The following is an 18,733-nucleotide window of genomic DNA, read 5'->3' on the forward strand; positions in this document are numbered from 1 at the left end:
TAAATGTTGCTATAATTAAGGAAACTGATGAAATGATAGGAGGTCTAGGTGGAATAGGCAGGTGGCCACCAATATCTGTTTGGATCATTCCTCCCCCCTTAGGAAGCAATGGTCCCCATTTCATGCAAAGCCTCCATGAGCTGAGGAAATTTCTGTTGAACCTGGTCCCTAATGAACCACTTGCCCTGGATAAGGAATTAGCCTACTTTAACGACTCCATATAGTCATATCCTCTACTGGTGAGTGTTCTTGATCTATGTGTCCATGATCCTATCAGTTGTGACCTTTTCGATGCATCTTGAGTTGAGCTCTGTTAGTTTCAACTACTCAGCAACGTCGGATGTGTCCAACAATTGGGGAAACTATGGTCACAGTTGGTCCACATTAAAAGTTGGGTGCATGCCAAGGAACATTGGAATGTTGAGCTCGAATGCATTGTTCCCTATAGCCTTGGTGATGGTGTACGGACCTGTTGTGCTATTCAACAACCCCCTATTTATTGATGTAATAGCTAATATTCTATTAATAAATAGGGACCCTTGATAAAATCCTTCAAAAATAAATTTAGCATTTAAACACTTTCTTTTAAGCTTTTTAAGAATAAACCAAGATATCAAGTCAAAACCCTTTGAAAACTAGCAATTCTCGCCTTTTCGCATGCGGCTGGACTAAGTGTGTCAAAATCCTTGTTAACAAGCAAAACCCACGAATTGCGATCAAAAGGATCACCGCGCCTAACTTAGATATCGTTGGGATTTTCATTTAAAGCTAAGACCTATGGCATTTCCTAATTAATAAAACCCGTATTGCAATAGCTCAGTGGTGCTCACAAAGGACGCAAACCCACAAAACATGTTGAAACGTGCGAAATGCAATATTGCAATAGGACAAGTCAACCTTACCGCATCGCGTCAAGATAATTAAAAAGTTCTAAATCTTACGAACTACGCGATCTTGTGAAACGCGATAGAAGCCCGAACCCGATAGAAGCCAATGCCATAAATGGTAATTAAGTCCGCCACATAGTGAAAAGAAATTTATAATGTGATTACTCTTTCAAACAAGCTACGCTCTAAGTGAAAAAGAATACACTACTTATCATGCATCTCGCATTCCGCAGAATCCTAAAGAACTTTGAGAATGCGCACAATCAAATATGTGATAATGCAATTTGTGATATTGCATCACAATCGCAAAATCAACATTCTCACAACTTAAGTCTGCCACCTTAAAAGTTTTCCTTCATGTTTTGTGATGCAGTGCATTGATGAGCAATAAAGGCAACGATAAGGGACCATTAGTGACTATTTAAAATAGGTTAATGGAATTTATGTTAAAAAGTGGCTCGACGCGATACAATATATTTCCATCTGTGTTTGATTAAAACTCCTTTCTTGTCACCTTTTCAGGTTATCTGTATCATTCATTCTCATTGTCATTCTTACTTGTGTTTATCTGATAACTTCTGCTTTGCTCCATTTCAAGAAAAATCCTTATGGAGCATTGTTAGAAACAATCAGAAATAAGGGAAAGGCAGTTGTGTCCGAGAAATCAGAAATGATCCCTCTTTTCTCCTATACTACGTGTAGCCAAGACGAAGGAACTACGACATGGGTTGCCATGTACAACTTGTTATAAGAGAAGCACCCCAAGCCACTAGAAACAAAGGCCACAGCAAATGCCCAGGAGTCATCTGATGCCTCCTATTTCGAAATGGCATGCTCTTTCCTACACCACATAGTTGCATGACCAAAAATAATCCCATATACGAACATGGTCAAATGGGTAACTAACGAGGTATACATTGCAGACCGAGCATTCAGGAATCACAAGAAAGAGGTCGTGGGGTCTTTTTCAACAGACAGCCTACGACTAATGTACCAGTTACCAGAGAAGCATAAGCTCTACAACAAACAGTTCCTTGAAAAATTTTCCAAGGAAAATGAAGACCTGGTAGATGTCACACAAACTTGGATAGCAAGCGAAGGCAAGCTCAAACGGGATAAAATAGGTATGTACTCTACGACATCCATTTCTCCCCCTCATAGTTTTAGAGCAGCAATGCTATGTAGATTCTTCATAAACCTGATAGCACCAAGTTTTCCCCGGAATGGCCCCCATTGATAGATGCAGCAGTGAATGCAACAATAATGAACTAGGCTCAAATTCTATCAGGCAATTTGGCTAAGGCTATTATAGAATATAGAAGGAAGAGAAATTCTTCTCTAAGAGTGTTTCCCCCATTTTTCCTGAGTTCTTTTGTAATGGATGAAATCTGTTTTAGTTCTAAATTTCCCAATATGGAATGGAAGTGGACTGTAAAGGACCTACTTCCCATCCATATGTACCATAAGATTTTGTGGGAATCTCAATTTCTCCCCCATTTTTATAAAATCTGTTGAGGAGTCATGCTATCCATCCATAAAGAAGTGTTCAACCAAACCGCCCCTAGGTTTTCTAAAGAGGCTAAGGTAGATATATTGCGAGTAACCAGATGGTTTGGGGAAGAAACCTTTACCTACATCAAAGTATTTGGGAGCATCGCTTCACCACATATTCTCCCATATTACGTCCCTGACAAATTAATGACCAAAGAAATAACCTACCAAACAACAGGGGAAGATGGATTAAGCAGAGGATTGAAAGAGCAGAAGAAGGCCATTTGGCCTACATTCCCATTACAATGTCGTTCATTTGTGCTACATGATTTTAGACATGCATGTAAATAAGCAAAGATTATTAAATCTCTGAAATTAGCTACACTTCCAGGAAGGCAATATGACTCAAATGACACTGTTAATAATTTTACTACTATGGTAAAAGTAAAGCCATTCACCCATGAAGGGGACGCCTTTGATGACCTCTTCCTACACGCAAAAACATATTCACAAGTGTTGCATTTGGCATTGGTACTTTTGACCCTGAATGATCTTAGAGCTTTCCATGTGTATAGAGAAAAAAGATTAATGAAGGTCCCATTGAACCTATTGTAGATAGAACCAATAAGGGAGCCAACTCCTAGTGTAAGCTTGGAGGACAGCTCCAAAAAAAACTCTGAAGAAGAAACCCAAGAGAGATCTAGGCATGAGCCAGAGCACTCAAAGCAACAGTCTCAAAATGGAGGAGGAAACACAAATAAAGAGTCCAAGAAGGACACAGCTGGAACTATAGAATATACGGCTGAGAAAACCTCAGCAAAGAAACAAGCAAAAATTGCCTCTACATCAAATCAGTCAGGTAAAGGCCCAATTATTGACTTGGAACATGAATGGGAATAGTTAAAAAAAAGCTTCACATAGATTCAAACCCTGAGCAAAAATCTGAGATATAGACTCTTAAGCAAACCCAACACAGGTCAAATTTAGAAACGACGGAGGAAGAAGCTAAGGGAACTCAGGACGTTGAAATCATTCCTGCTACTCCTACTTCAGAAATTGTTTTTAGAGTTGAAGAAACACCTCCACTAGATGTATTTTATAGTCCTACCCACAAAGTTGTGGTCAAGAGATAAAGGAAGAAAAGAAAGTTGGACGTTGTAGCTGTTACAACTTTCGAAAATGAGCCAATGGACATCGTTTGGAAGGACTCGCCCATGGACCCATCTGAAAATATCACAAAATTGTCGCAATTCGCAGGAGCCTATGCCACAACAAATATTGAAAAAGTGATAGAGGTCCAAATGTTTCTTAAGGAAAAGGAACAAAGAATTCTGCTGTTAGAACAACAATTAGCTCAAGAAAAATCCAATCAACAAGCAGAATTACAAGTAGTCTGGCTCCAGCAGGAATTTGAACATATGAGAATACAACATCAGGACAGCTTAGCAGAAAGAGATGCATGGATACAAGCTATGACAGATAATTTTAAGGATAATCTACAAATCTATTAATTCATAAAAGAAGCGCTCATTCTTAATTCCCAACTAATGCAGCAGAAGGAAGTACTTTGCCAGAAGATCTCGCAAATAAGTCCTTGTTACACAGTAATTTGTCACTGTCTCCCTGTCAGTCTTCCTGCTGTGTCATGAGCCCAAATTAATCATGCTCATGCTCTCTAATGTTGCCAAATGACCCACTTTGCCAAAGTTTTGCTATCATCATGACTGTTGTAAAAATAAACGCGGTGATGAGCGCTCCAAAACAGACCGATTGCGCTGCCAGCGCAGAAGTACACGTGATTCCCGCGCTGGTCGACTTTCATGAGACAGCGCGTCTGTACTTATATCTGATCGCGCTGATATGACTTTCTTTGTTATTCAGCAGTGATGTCAGCGCTCCAGTGTAGTTATGCACCCGCGATGATCCAGTCTGAGCGAGTTTGTTCTAACAGCCGGCCTTCCAGATGACTCCAGACCTGGTTGTTGGCCTTGTAAATGTCGCCCTCCCTTCTCTGGCACGTCTGTTTCGTCATTTGAGCCACCTTCCTTGGAGATAAGTTCATCCTCCCACCATTCATGGAGACTCCTTCTCCTATTTAAGCCTCCACCATTGCCATGAGCTACTAGTTTGGAATTCATAGTGCTTGGCGTGTTGCTGATAGTGTGTGAGCTTGATAGGTAGCTGGTGTGACAAGTGTGGGATTGCTAGAGAGCTTAAGGAAGGTTGTGAAGTGTTTTGATCTTGTGTAAACTTGTGTGTGAGAGAGTTTTGTCTTGGGAGATCTACCTTCAAGGGTGAATGCTTGAGGGACTTGCTGGCTGGACCCTCTTGAGAAGGATTTGACGTCAGAACTATGGTTGTATTCTTCTTTGTTCATTAATAATAGATGAGTATCATTATGGTTCCACTCTTATTCTCTTTATGATGATGTTTGAGTTATATCCTTTCTGACTGATATATAGTTGCATCTATTGGATTTTATGCTTGTGTTTGTATCATTCTTTGCATGTGCAGGTGTCCGTGCACGAGGATCGTGAGGATTGTGACCAGCCGGGGCAAAGGAACGGGAGCATCAACTCTCCTACAAGTATTAGCGTTGGAATCCAGGTAGGCCTTCATCATTGGTCTTTAATTTGCAATTAGGAACCTGCGTGTTAGCGTTGTTTGATTGTTGCTAGACCCTATTGGACTAGTAGGGATCGCCTCTGTCCGCAAAGGGGATTTACCTCCACAACAATTTGGTGACTCCAATGGGGACGTTTTACCTTGTTGTTTGATTTGTAAACTTTAGACGGAGCCTGAAGCACGACCAGCACTTTCTGTGAAATACTCATTTGGCCGGGGGCTCCCGAACACATCATAAGCCAAACCCGTGCTTACAAATAACCAACCTGCAATGAATAGAGAAGGTATGGTAATGCTATGGATAACCCAGTATCTAATACTAGTAATAATGTCAGCAAAGGAGCGTTCTCTCGTATTCCCAAACATGCTCAGCTCCATATATTATTGTAAAGTCAGTCAAGGGGGAATTGATCCCATGAAAGATAGAGATCAGGAAATGGAAAACTATTGATATCTTCTCCAATCCTTGTTCAATTGTCAATGTTATACCAAGGGTATCTTTACTGTTGCGGCATAGAGTAACCAACATAGAGTACAAGCATAAACACCTGTCATAATCAAGTGCATTTCAACCTACCTGTCATCGAGTGCATAAATACCTGTATCAGCACCTATCAGGCATTGCCACTTGGATTGACACCTACCTGGCATCGAACCTAGCATCGAGCGCATTGAAACCACCTGGCATTGATAGCCTTCGAAATGCTATTGCTCTGCATTAGCAAAGTAGATCAACGTCACTTCAGTCAATCTCTGGTTTGGTTTACGAACTGAACAGCTTGGAGCTGGCTTTTGTCCTTTTTGTTCATTTTTTCCTTGAGTTTGATTTTTGCTCTCTTTTCAAAGTTTGGGGATTAGTTCTCTATTTTTGGGTTTCCTGGTTCGGTCTAGGAAGTGCCTTGATTGTTTAAAGAGTGATTGCCTTGGTTTGGGAGTTTTTGGCTTGATTGTGGCCATTTTTTTAGCTTCATCGCGGTTTATAATAAAACAGTCGCGCTGCCATCGCATAGCCTTTTCTGTGACTTCTTGATCATCGCGTTAATACACCAAACAGTCGCGACGGTTCTGTTAATCGGACCATCGCGGGTAAGTCGTGTACTTCCGCGCTTACATCGCATTGTTGCTACGCGTGGTTTCTGATCAGCGCATTGTTGTTGTGTATCACCCGCGCTGATTCCTGTAGAATTGAATTTCTTCAATTCTGCCTCCTGAGCCTGTTGGTCTTGCTATCCCCTGTTGTTTTTGTTGAGATTGCAACAAGATGATGGAGCTTAGTGAAAAGAGTCGCCTTCACTAAGTGGGCTCGCAGGCTATTTTTGGTGCAAGTCTATTTTTAGACTATGTCTACTTTTAGACATATGGATCATGTCTATGGATTGCAGGTTGTTGTTTATGGATGATTGATCAAGTTGGGAAAAAATAGATGGACTTCTATTTTTGATGAAAGTGTGAGTGATCACAGTGTGAGTGATCAAAGTCTATTTTTAGACTGGCTGTCAAAAATAGAAAAGTCAAATATTATTATCTCACAATAATATTTGGACTATAAACTTAATCTTATTCTCTTGGAGCACTTCAGTTTGAGCTACAGAGGTGGCACATGCAGCTGTCAGAAGGAAATATGTTTTTCTTATGAGTCAGTTGAGTTGTTGCATGCATGACTTCAGTTAGAACTCAATCACTTGAGTTTGGTGGAGTTGATTGTGGAGTTGATGGAGTTGTGTTCAGTTTAGCTTTGTTAAACTGGTTGTATTTAGTCTAACTGGCAAATAGACTAGAGATGAGTTGGGTGAATTAGTTATTAATTAATTCACAAGTTATTAACTCATAATACAACTAATGAATACATCAGTTAACTCAGTTGCATGTCAGTGCATGTTCAGTTCAACAGGGACAGGTGGTAGAGAATCAGATTGCTATCAGTTGTGACTATAGTTGTGCACCAGATCTTGCACAATCAAGGGATTGAGTATGCCAATGAGTTTGCTCATGTATTTGCCCACATTATAGCTTGTGCTCACGTCCAACAAAGAGTGAGTGACTATTTTGCAGGTGAAAAACGAGTTTGGTGCGCCATTCTCATCAGTTCTTGAGCAGGTATTGAGCAGTGGAGGCAGGCAAGCAGTGGAAGAGATTTGGAGATCAGATCTGAGCTGTATTGTGTGTAACAGAGGTGGAGATACTTGTGAGAAGTATTATGTTGTGTAATGTTACATGACTCAATCATTAATATACAGATATTTGGGGTTTTTAGCGAGACGCTTTCCCCGGGATACATACTGTGTTAATGTGTGAATGCTCTTGATGTTTTATTGTTATTGATGCTGCTATATTGATGATCAACGTAGAGGAGGTTATGTATTGTGTATGTATTCCGCAATAGTACATGATCAGGATAATCTCTGTTGAATATGTGTTAAATTATTCAAAATTTCTACATGGTATCAGAGCGAGCTAGATAATTGTAGAAAAAGTTTCTACATGGTATCGGAGCGAGCTAGATAATTGTAGAAAAAATTTCTACATGGTATCGGAGCTGTTAATCATCAGATCTACTATTCAGGAAGTGTTTACATTCTATTTCTTCAGGCAGAGTCTGTAATCGGGCCAGGTAGCCTTTGGATTCATCCTTCCTTTGGAAGGTGAGATATCCGGTGAATGCCCATACAGTCAATCTCTGTACGAGAAATATTGTGTTCTCACGACTCTTAGATCGGAAGCAGTTGAGTTGGAGCTGGTGGAAATCGAATTTGCAGCAGTGTTGTTGAAATGTCTTTCAACGGATTGCAAATGTTATTCCAAAGCAAGAGCGACCTGGCGCTCAAGGATAAACTCAGAAACAATAAAGGTGAGAATGGATCTTCATCAAAGGTATCTGATGAAGAGAATTGCGCTTTGGCTGCCAAAGCAAAGAAGGGGAAGAACAAGAAAGCTTCTCAGTCTGGTGTGAAAGGCAAGAAGCAAGATATGTCCAAGGTGAAGTGTTTTCACTGTCATCAGCACGGACACTATGCCACTAATTGTCCGCAGAAGAAGAAGAACAAGCAGGCTGTTGGATCTTTAGCAGGAGAGGCTCTAGCCTCACAGTTTGAGCTTGATTTTTCATTGATCGCATGCTTGGTTTCAAGTGTGATGGGATCAGTGTGGTTCTTGGACAGTGGTGCGTCTTTTCACATGACGGGAGATATAGATTTGTTCTCTGATCTGGAGGACAAAGATCTTGGAGTGCACATCGAGATGGGCGATGATGGTAGATACAGTGCGACCGGTATCGGTACCATTTCCTTTGAGAGTGAGTCTGGTAAACCCTTCGTATTGAAGGAAGTCATGCATGTTCCAGGATTGATGAAGAATCTCATCTCAGGGGCGATGTTAGAAGACGAGGGGTATGATGTTGTTTTCAGGGAGGGAAAGGCTTTCCTGCGCAGCAAGACAACTGGTGAGACCCGGAAGATAGGGGTTCGAGTGAGGAACCTTTATCAGTTGCATGTAGATGGATGCGCAGCAATGGCAGGCAAGGCAAAAGGATTGGTGAGCCGGGATGATGGCGAGTTGTGGCACAGGAGATTGGGTTACCTTCACCATGGAGCCTTGAAGATACTGCAGCAGATCACTACAGGGCTTCCTAAAGGCACACTTGCGCAGTCAGATCAGTGCAAGGGGTGTACTTTGGGGAAGTTTGTGAAAGCCACCTTTCACGAGAAGGATAGTCACGCCATGACGATCCTTGAGAGAATTCACACAGACGTGTGTGGACCTTTCTCAGTTGCTTCGACAGCAAAACACAGGTATTATGTGATTTTTGTTGATGATTTCTCTCGTAAGTGCTGGATCTTCTTCATGCAGAAGAAGAGCGAGACATATTCAAAGCTCTGTGAATTCAAAGCACTGGTCGAGAAGGAGTCGGGGAAGAAGGTGAAGGCTCTTAGGAGCGATAATGGTGGTGAATACATCTTGGACGAGTTCAAGGATTTCTGCAAGACAGAAGGGATTCGTAGAGAGCTCGTAGCTCCCCATAACCCACAGCAGAATGGGGTAGCTAAGCGGAAGAACAGAACGATTGTGGGTGCTGCACGGGAAATGTTGCATGATCAGGGCCTACCCCTTCACTTGTGGGCGGAAGCATGCAATACATCAGTTTATGTGCAGAACCGTTGTCCTCATAGGATACTTGGCATGAGTACACCTGAGGAGACTTATTCTGGTAAGAAGCTTGATCTTTCTCATTTGAGGATTTTTGGTGCTAACGTTTACATGCATGTGACGAAGGATGCCAGGAAGAAGTTGGAGCCGACCGCAGAGGCTGGGATATTTGTGGGGTACACTGATACGCCCCACAACTATCGTGTGTATTTGCCAGACAGTGGTAAAACTGTTGTGCGACGGGATATAAAATTTCAGGAGGAGAAAGCCATGAAGTGTTCGCTTGAGAGGGAGCTACACTTGCATGCAGATGAGGAGCTATTAGTTCCTAAGGATGAGCTTCAGGACGTGGATCAGCCACAGGACGAGGTTCATGGAGTGGAAGAGACCACTCATGCAGCGCCAACCATCAGAGGGTGAAAGCGCTTGACAGAAGCTGAGCGACTGGCTCAAGATGCAGAGAAAGTTGTAGGACCACCTACAGCCCAACGCAGGCAGAGACAGTCACCTGATCGGTACACTGGATACATGGCTCTTATGAGCAAGTGTGTTGTGACTGAGCCATCCTCTTTCGAGGAAGCTGTGGAGGATCCCGCATGGGTAGACGCCATGGTGGAATAGTATGATTCTATTGTCAGAAACAGTGCATGGGAGATTGTTCCTAGACCGGAAAGGAAATCAGTGGTGGGTTCGAGATGGATCTACAAATTTAAGCAGGCAGCTGACGGGAGTGTGGAGAAGTACAAGGCAAGATTTGTTGCCCGAGGCTTTTCACAGATTGAGGGGATCGATTATGAGGAGACCTTTGCACCTGTCACAAGGTATTCTTCCATATGGACGATTGCTCTCTCAGCGCATATGGGATGGCACATTCATCAGATGGATGTGAAGACTGCGTTCCTCAACGGAGTCATTGAGGAGGAGGTGTACATTGAGCAACCCGAAGGCTTTGAAGTCTTCAGCAGCGAGTCGCATGTGTGCAGGCTCAAGAGAGCGTTGTATGGGTTGAAGCAAGCACCACGTGCTTGGTACACACGGATAGACAGCTATTTCACAGGACTTGGATTCTCCAAGAGCGAGGCGGATCCGAACCTATACCAGATTGTGGTGGAGGGTAAGTTGCTTATCATTGTACTGTATGTTGATGATTTGATTCTAACGGGTGATGAGCTGTTGATACTGTCATGCAAGAAGGATCTTGCTACAGAGTTTGAGATGAAGGATTTGGGCCTCCTTCACTATTTCCTAGGATTGGAAATATGGCAGCGCAGTGGTGGACTGTTTGTTTCTTAGGGCAAGTATGCTCGGGAGATACTGGAGAAGTTCAACATGCATGGCTGCAAGCCTGTTGATACTCCTCTTCCTGGAGGTTGGAGGAAGGAGGATGCCACTTCGGGAGAAGAAGTGGATGCCACTGTTTATCGACAGTTGGTGGGGTCGCTGATGTATTTGGTCAATACACGACCCGATATATGCTATGCAGTTAACCAGCTTTCACAAGTTATGGTTAAGCCTACCAAGCTCTCCTGGAAGGCGGGCAAGCATGTATTGCGCAACTTGAGAGGCACATCGGGATATGGTTTGTGGTACAGACAGGAGGATGAGGTGAAGCTATGTGGCTTCACGGATGCAGATTGGGCAGGGAGCCCAACAGACAGAAAGAGCACATCAGGAGGGGTCTTCAGTATTGGATTGACAATAGTTTCTTGGTACAGCAGGAAGCAGAGATCCGTGGCACTCAGTTCAGCGAAGGCCGAGTATATGGCAGCAAGTTTGGCTGCATGCGAGGCTATATGGATGAGGAAGATCCTAGTTGGTTTGTTCGGTTCTCATTTGGATCCTACTGTGATTTACCGTGATAACCAGAGTTGCATTAAACTCTCGGCTAATCCTGTATTTCATGATAGATCTAAACATATTGACATCGGGTACCATCATATCAGAGATTGTGTGCAGCGGAGGATCATGTTACTTTCGTACATTCCAATGGAGGATCAGGATGCTGATATTCTGACGAAGGCTCTCACCAGGAGAAAATTCGAGTACCACCGAGGCAGGATAGGGGTTGCTGATAATCCATATCTTGTCGAGAGGGAGTGTTGAGATTGCAACAAGATGATGGAGCTTAGTGAAAAGAGTCGCCTTCACTAAGTGGGCTCGCAGGCTATTTTTGGTGCAAGTCTATTTTTAGACTATGTCTACTTTTAGACATATGGATCATGTCTATGGATTGCAGGTTGTTGTTTATGGATGATTGATCAAGTTGGGAAAAAATAGATGGACTTCTATTTTTGATGAAAGTGTGAGTGATCACAGTGTGAGTGATCAAAGTCTATTTTTAGACTGGCTGTCAAAAATAGAAAAGTCAAATATTATTATCTCACAATAATATTTGGACTATAAACTTAATCTTATTCTCTTGGAGCACTTCAGTTTGAGCTACAGAGGTGGCACATGCAGCTGTCAGAAGGAAATACGCTTTTCTTATGAGTCAGTTGAGTTGTTGCATGCATGACTTCAGTTAGAACTCAATCACTTGAGTTTGGTGGAGTTGATTGTGGAGTTGATGGAGTTGTGTTCAGTTTAGCTTTGTTAAACTGGTTGTATTTAGTCTAACTGGAAAATAGACTAGAGATGAGTTGGGTGAATTAGTTATTAATTAATTCACAAGTTATTAACTCATAATACAACTAATGAATACATCAGTTAACTCAGTTGCATATCAGTGCATGTTCAGTTCAACAGGGACAGGTGGTAGAGAATCAGATTGCTATCAGTTGTGACTATAGTTGTGCACCAGATCTTGCACAATCAAGGGATTGAGTATGCCAATGAGTTTGCTCATGTATTTGCCCACATTATAGCTTGTGCTCACGTCCAACAAAGAGTGAGTGACTATTTTGCAGGTGAAAAACGAGTTTGGTGCGCCATTCTCATCAGTTCTTGAGCAGGTATTGAGCAGTGGAGGCAGGCAAGCAGTGGAAGAGATTTGGAGATCAGATCTGAGCTGTATTGTGTGTAACAGAGGTGGAGATACTTGTGAGAAGTATTATGTTTTTGTAATGTTACATGACTCAATCATTAATATACAGATATTTGGGGTTGTTAGCGAGACGCTTTCCCCGGGATACATACTGTGTTAATGTGTGAATGCTCTTGATGTTTTATTGTTATTGATGCTGCTATATTGATGATCAACGTAGAGGAGGTTATGTATTGTGTATGTATTCCGCAATAGTACATGATCAGGATAATCTCTGTTGAATATGTGTTAAATTATTCAAAATTTCTACAGTTTTCACTTGGTTTATGACTTGATTTTCATTGCCTGAAGATTGAAACACTTTCTTGTGAGTCTTGTTGAGCAAATCTTGCTTTTTGTGTCTTCTGACCTAGTTTTATCATTCCAAGTGTGTTGGATCAGTTGTGCTTGGTTACTCGTTTGCAAAAGGTTCGTGTGCTGCTTGCTTGTGGTTTGTTGAAACCTTCCTCTTTGCTTGCTTTTTACTTGGTCGTTTAAGTGATTGTTGTTGAACCAGTCTTCACATTGTTTCGATTACTTCTTACTACCCGGACACGGATCACAGTTGTTTGGGGTCAACCGGTTCTTTTCACATTTGTTTGTTACTATTTCTCAAAAGTTTGTTTAATGCATTTTGCCATCAACAAAAAGAAAATCTCTTTTGCTTTGTATTAGTTAATGAGAACTAGAAGCTTTTCGTTTTGATTAATGATTAGTGATCTCAAAGAAAAGTTTGTGAATTTCCATTAGCTGCATTAGGGAAGCTATTTGTTGTTTTGTGATCATTTCGTTTGTGTGAAAGCCCTCTAACTCTCTTGTAATTAGCATTCATCGAATGGAATGACATATCTTGGCATATAGTTTGCATTTAGGCAGTTTTGAGAGATTTCATACGGTAAGGCCTGACAACCGAAACCTAATTCAAGATCAACCTTAAAATGAACTAAATGAACTTAAAAATGCATTGGAACATAACGCTCACTGTTTATAGGTCTAGGCTAGAGACGTGCTCCGACGTCGTTAAACCTAGTCACTTTTGTTTCACTTAAGGGTTGGTGATTCCTCCTTCCGTGACGCAACAAGTGGTCTAGCACGGACTTGAGCTCGCACGTATCGTCGAGTATATGGGGAGACCCCCCTAGGTTATCATCCTTTATCCATAGGAAGCCGTGTCTTCCGCCTTACAAGCTGTAACGCACCGAACACAGCATTCGGGAAGATTGACTGCCGTACGGGAAGTCCTTAGTTTTCATATGACTGCCAAGGTGTATATGCAGTTTTACGGATTTGTTTGGTAAACCCTTTTGCCTAGCTCTCCAGAGTAGTCACTTTTGATCCTTTTCAGACTCCTTAAACGAAAAGGCTCATCTGAGCATTTGTCACTTCGAGCTCATTAAATATTCGAAGGAGACTAGAGTCATCTTTTTGTCCTTTTCTCGACTCTTAAAAAATGAAAAGGTCAAGTTGTGTCCTTGCGTCTTAAAATTTGTTCGGCCGCGATTAACATTACCCGGTTAGATCTTGTGTGTGTTAGTTTGAGTAGGGTCCTTTCTCGTTAGATTTCCTTAGGTTTTGTTTTGAAGTTTGTCATCCTGGCTGAATCATCGATCCCATCTCCCGTTCCAAGTGATCAAGGGTCTCCGTCTTCTGTTGCTCCTGAGCTACCAGTTGTGAGTGATACTCTCCCTGTTATCCTGAGTATCCAACCGATTAACTCTCGTGCTCCAGACGACGAGGATTACGAAATTCATTGGAACCCCATTTGGGAGCCTGAAGACGATATTCCTTTTACCCCTCCTGGTGTTTCGACTCCAATGTCTACCTCCGACATGGATGATACATCTCCTAGAGTGAGTGAGACACCTGTTTTGTCGAGTATCGAAACTCCTATCCCGGCCACATCTCCGGTACCCTCATGCTATAAGTCGTTGAGGGATAATGTGGGTGTTAGGATCCCTACTTCCAGTACCATGTGGGACCTTTGCATCACTCCCACTACGGGATCTTTTGTTTCACAAGTTCACAGTACACCCGTCACTTCAGTTCCAACCAATCTGACTGTTTGTGTAGCACATTCAACACCGGTTGTTAGTGCCGTTATGGCATCTTCAGCTGTGACTACTGGTGCTGGTCCGCCTCACGGCCAAGTGAGTGGTGGCCAGCCGGCACATGCACCAAGAGTTGTCCATCCTGCACAAAGTGCACCACCCTCTTCTGGTCCCGTTCCAGGAGGGGGGCCATATGATCAATATATGCAAGCTATCCAGGATCCGAATGCGCAAGGTCCGTTTTATTACTACGATTCTACTGGTCAGTTCCTTTATCTTTCCATACCCTTGCCTACTCAGCCTGTTGTTGAGGTTTTGGTACCATTATCTTTTGCTTGGGGCGCCACCACTTACCATGGGGGCCAAGTAATGCCTGCACAGCTTCAGGGACCGCCTAACCAAGGCCAGCCGTCTTACGTGCAAACCCCTCAAGGGCAGCAATATTACGGCCAGTCTCACCCAGGCCAACCTGGGGGCCCACAAGGACAACCCTATTAGGAACAACCTTCGGTCGCTGGCGGTCCATCTTTCACTTATCTTGCTCAACCTTCTGGTAATCCGGGGCAGCCTGGTACCCAACAAGGTTACCCGTCTGGACAACCAGGACAACCTTACATCCAACAAGGTCAACCTGGTGTCCAGTAAGGCTATCCATCTGGACAAGCAGGACAACCTTACATCCAACAAGGACAACCTACAGTCCAGCGGGGGTACCCTTATGGGTAGGGTGGTCAGCTTTACGTACAGCAAGGCCAACCCACTACCCAGCCTAGTCATCCAACTGGACAGGTTGGTCAACCTCAGGGTCAACCGGTCGTCCAGCCTGCTCAACCATCTGTTCCGCAAGTACAACCCTCGGTTGCACAAGGACAACCTAATACCCAACAAGCTCATCCTTCTGAGCAAACGGGTCCATCCCAAATCCAACCAGGACAACCTTCTGGCCAGATGGTCCAAGCTCAGCCTGTTCAAGGACATCCTTCTGGGCCCCACACTCAAACTGGTCTTCAAATGCAAGGTGGGTTGCAATCCCAACCTTCTTACCAAGCGCAGCCTGGTTACCAGGCTCAGTATGGAGCTCAGCAACCATATGGTTACCAGCAACCCCAGGGGCAAACTCAGTTAGCCCCTTTTCAAAGTTATCAACAAATGCAGGTCACCCCTTATCAGAATTATCAGCAACAATATGTTGCGCCTGCAAGTCAAGTTGCTAATCCATGGGGTGTTGGAGGGCAGATCCAGAGTCGATTGTCTGCTTATGGACAGAACCCCTATGGATAGAATCCCTATGGGCAGAACCCTTATGGGCCGAGCCCGTCCGGACAAAGTCCATGGGGGCAACCGCCACCTGGTTGGAACTCTGGTACTACCTCTTTTCCACGGCCACAGATGTCCTTCAATCCTCAGTTACCTTTCTTAGCGACATTGGAACTGCCAGATGTGTCCAAATTGACTAATGATCCTATTCTTCATAATCCATATTCGCCACCAGTTCCAACCAAGATACCCGGTGATTGCCCGAAATTCGATGGCAAAGCTGGAGAGGACCCTCAAGCCCATGTCATGACCTATCACCTTTGGTGCTCATCAAACTCGTGGCTTGATGATTCCATCCGGCTCCGCCTCTCCCAAAGGACTCTCACCGGCTTGGCCGCTAAATGGTATATTGAGTTGAATCGCGGATCCTTTCAAGATTTTAACTCGTTGGCAATGGCATTTCTGACTCATTTTCAGTTGCCCATTCGATATGAGACAGGGACGCACCTCCTTACGTCTCTCAAACAGGACACGGCCACGCATATATCTGATCATATACATGAATGGAGACGGCGTCATCATTTGATCAAGTTCTGGATTCCCGATCAGCTCCTGAATGATTGGTTTACAACCTCCTTTGTCCCTGTAATCGCGCGAGACATCGCTATGGGAGCTTGTGTAACTAAAGAGCAAGCTATCGTGCGTGCTCAGTACCTCGACTTAGTTTATTCTCAGTCAGGTACTTTATATGATTATTTGCCAGATGCCCCGAGACCTGAAACATCCAAAGCTCCGCCAAAGCCATCTGTTGATGGTGTTATTGGCTCTGTAAACGCATCTTCAAAGAAATCATCCGCGAACCCTGGGAAGCAAAAACCCAATGCTCCTAACGAAAACACTTCTCAGGGTCAATCTAATTCTGGAAACACTTCCGAGGTTAACGCTGTCCAGTCCACCACGGCAGATAAATCCTCGAAAGGAAAGAAGAAGGGGAAAGCTAAGAATAAATCTGAGCAGCCCAGACAGGACTCCCCTAAACCTTCACCCCAGGAAGGAGCCAAACGTAAACCTAAGTATCCTTGTCTTATCTGTGACGAGGATCACTATACTAAAGACTACCCCAGGCAGTCCGAAGTTAGTCGATTGTTGAAAGGTGCTCCCGGGACTCCTATTGTGCTTAAAGAACCTTTCCCCTCACAACAAACTCAAATGGTGGCAGATCCATTGCAACCCTCTTCTTCATTTGGCTCCCAAGTATTTATGGCTGGGACAATTCCCGTCCACATCACTACTCGGGCAAAAGAATATCCGTCACATGTTGGGAAAGAGCCTGAGGTTCCCTCCAGCGCTCCTCCGTCCAGCTCTGGTCCACTCCATATTGAGAGACCTAGCACTGAGACGCCCATCCGACCCCCTCCAAAAGGTGTACTCCGGAAGTCTTCTTACAACCCTAATGCTCGTGCTGCCCAGCACTACAACATCGTTGAGGACTTAGCTCAGGCTCCGTCTGCTATGTCCGCTTTAGAAGTGCTTCAGAGCTGCCCCTCCCAGAGGAAGTCCTTGCTATCGGCCATCGATGGCATAGACCCGGCTGACTCGGATCTGATTTCTTTTGACCTCGAAGGCCATACGCCGAGACTGCCGCACCAAATCGCTTTCCTCATACAGGTCATTATCAACACTAAAACGATTCATCGTACAGTCATTGATGAAGGTGCTTCAACTTGCATCATGTCTGTTGCATGTTGGAAAGCTATTGGTTCTCCAACGCTAAGCCAGTCTCCTACAACATTGGAAGCCTTTGACGAAAGAGAGTCTCGTCCTTATGGTATCCTCCAACGGTTGCCCATCTCTTTGGAAGGGAAGACGGTCGAAGTGGAGGTCGAAGTTGTCGATGCTAATCTTACCTACAACCTCCTCCTCGAACGTAGCTGGACATACGCCATGCAAGCCGTAGCTTCCTCCCTTTTCCGTGTCATTCGTTTCCCTCATCAGGGGAAGATTGTCACCGTGGACCAGCTCTCCTTCTTCGACTCCTCTTCCGAAGGCAATGTGCCTTTCATGGAGCATACCTCCAAATCATGTGAGAGTGTGGGAGCCGGACTCTTTAAAGATCCCGCCCTGATGGGTGTCTTTTCCCTCCCACCTCCTAATCTCGCTCCTATTAATATGATTTCCGTGCGCTCTGATCCGTGGGTCCTTCCTCCCGCTAATCAGATAGAATCTTGGGGTGATATGATGCCGTTGAGTCCCACCGAGCTCAACTATGTTGAAATCATTGCTGCATCGGCTCCCCCTCCCGAACCTGCTCCTCCGAGCAACGTTCCCGACTTGTATGTTCATTCCCCTTGGCTTGGAGATGACGCTACTTCGGATCCGTTGAAGGAAATATTTCCTTCCGATGAAGCCATTATAGAGACCATGTCTCTCGAGGAACCTCCTTGGTCCGATCACCACCACCGTTCCTCATTTCTCCCTTCCCATCAGGAAATGATCGCTTGTCTCGAACGGTTTGCTTCTTGTATCCCATTCCAGCCCCTTCAAACACCTATTCAAGTTTATCAAGTGTCCTCTGAAGGCAATATGGGAAACATTACGCAAACCCAACCCATCGACATCTCTCCGAAACCAGGGATTGTCGAGCATATTCACATTGGAGTCACTTGTACTCCGGAGGAAATTCAGCTCTACACCGATCTTTTTCGCGAATTTCGTGATGTCTTCGCTTGGTCATATGAAGAAATTCCCAGCATTGACCCTAGCATAGTGGTGCATGAGATACCTACGTATCCGGGTGCTAAGCCTGTTCGTCAACGTCTACGCCCCATGCACCCCCGAAAGGCTACAACCATTAAAGCAGAAGTTGAAAAGCTTCTCAAGGCTGGTTTCATTTACCCCATTCCACTTATGGATTGGGTTTCTAATATTGTCCCTGTGAACAAAAAGCAGGGTACCATTCGAGTCTGTGTTGATTACCGTGACATCAACCGCGCCTGTCCTAAGGATAACTTCCCCACACCCTTCATCGATCAGCTCATTGATGAGTGTGCAGGAAGCGAAATCTATTCATTTATGGACGGTTTTTCTGGCTATAACCAGATCAATATTGCGCCCGCTGATCAGCATAAGACTGCTTTTATCTGTCCTTGGGGCACTTTTGCTTACAAAAAGCTCCCTTTCGGTTTGAAGAATGCCGGTGCTACCTTCCAACGTGCAATGTCCTATGCTTTTCATGACATCCGTCACATTGTATAGCCGTA

This window comes from Pinus tabuliformis, chromosome J (assembly GCF_031772625.1).
Source record: "Pinus tabuliformis cultivar Carrire ecotype Pingquan chromosome J, CPIR1, whole genome shotgun sequence".
Classification (NCBI taxonomy): Eukaryota; Viridiplantae; Streptophyta; class Pinopsida; order Pinales; family Pinaceae; genus Pinus; species Pinus tabuliformis.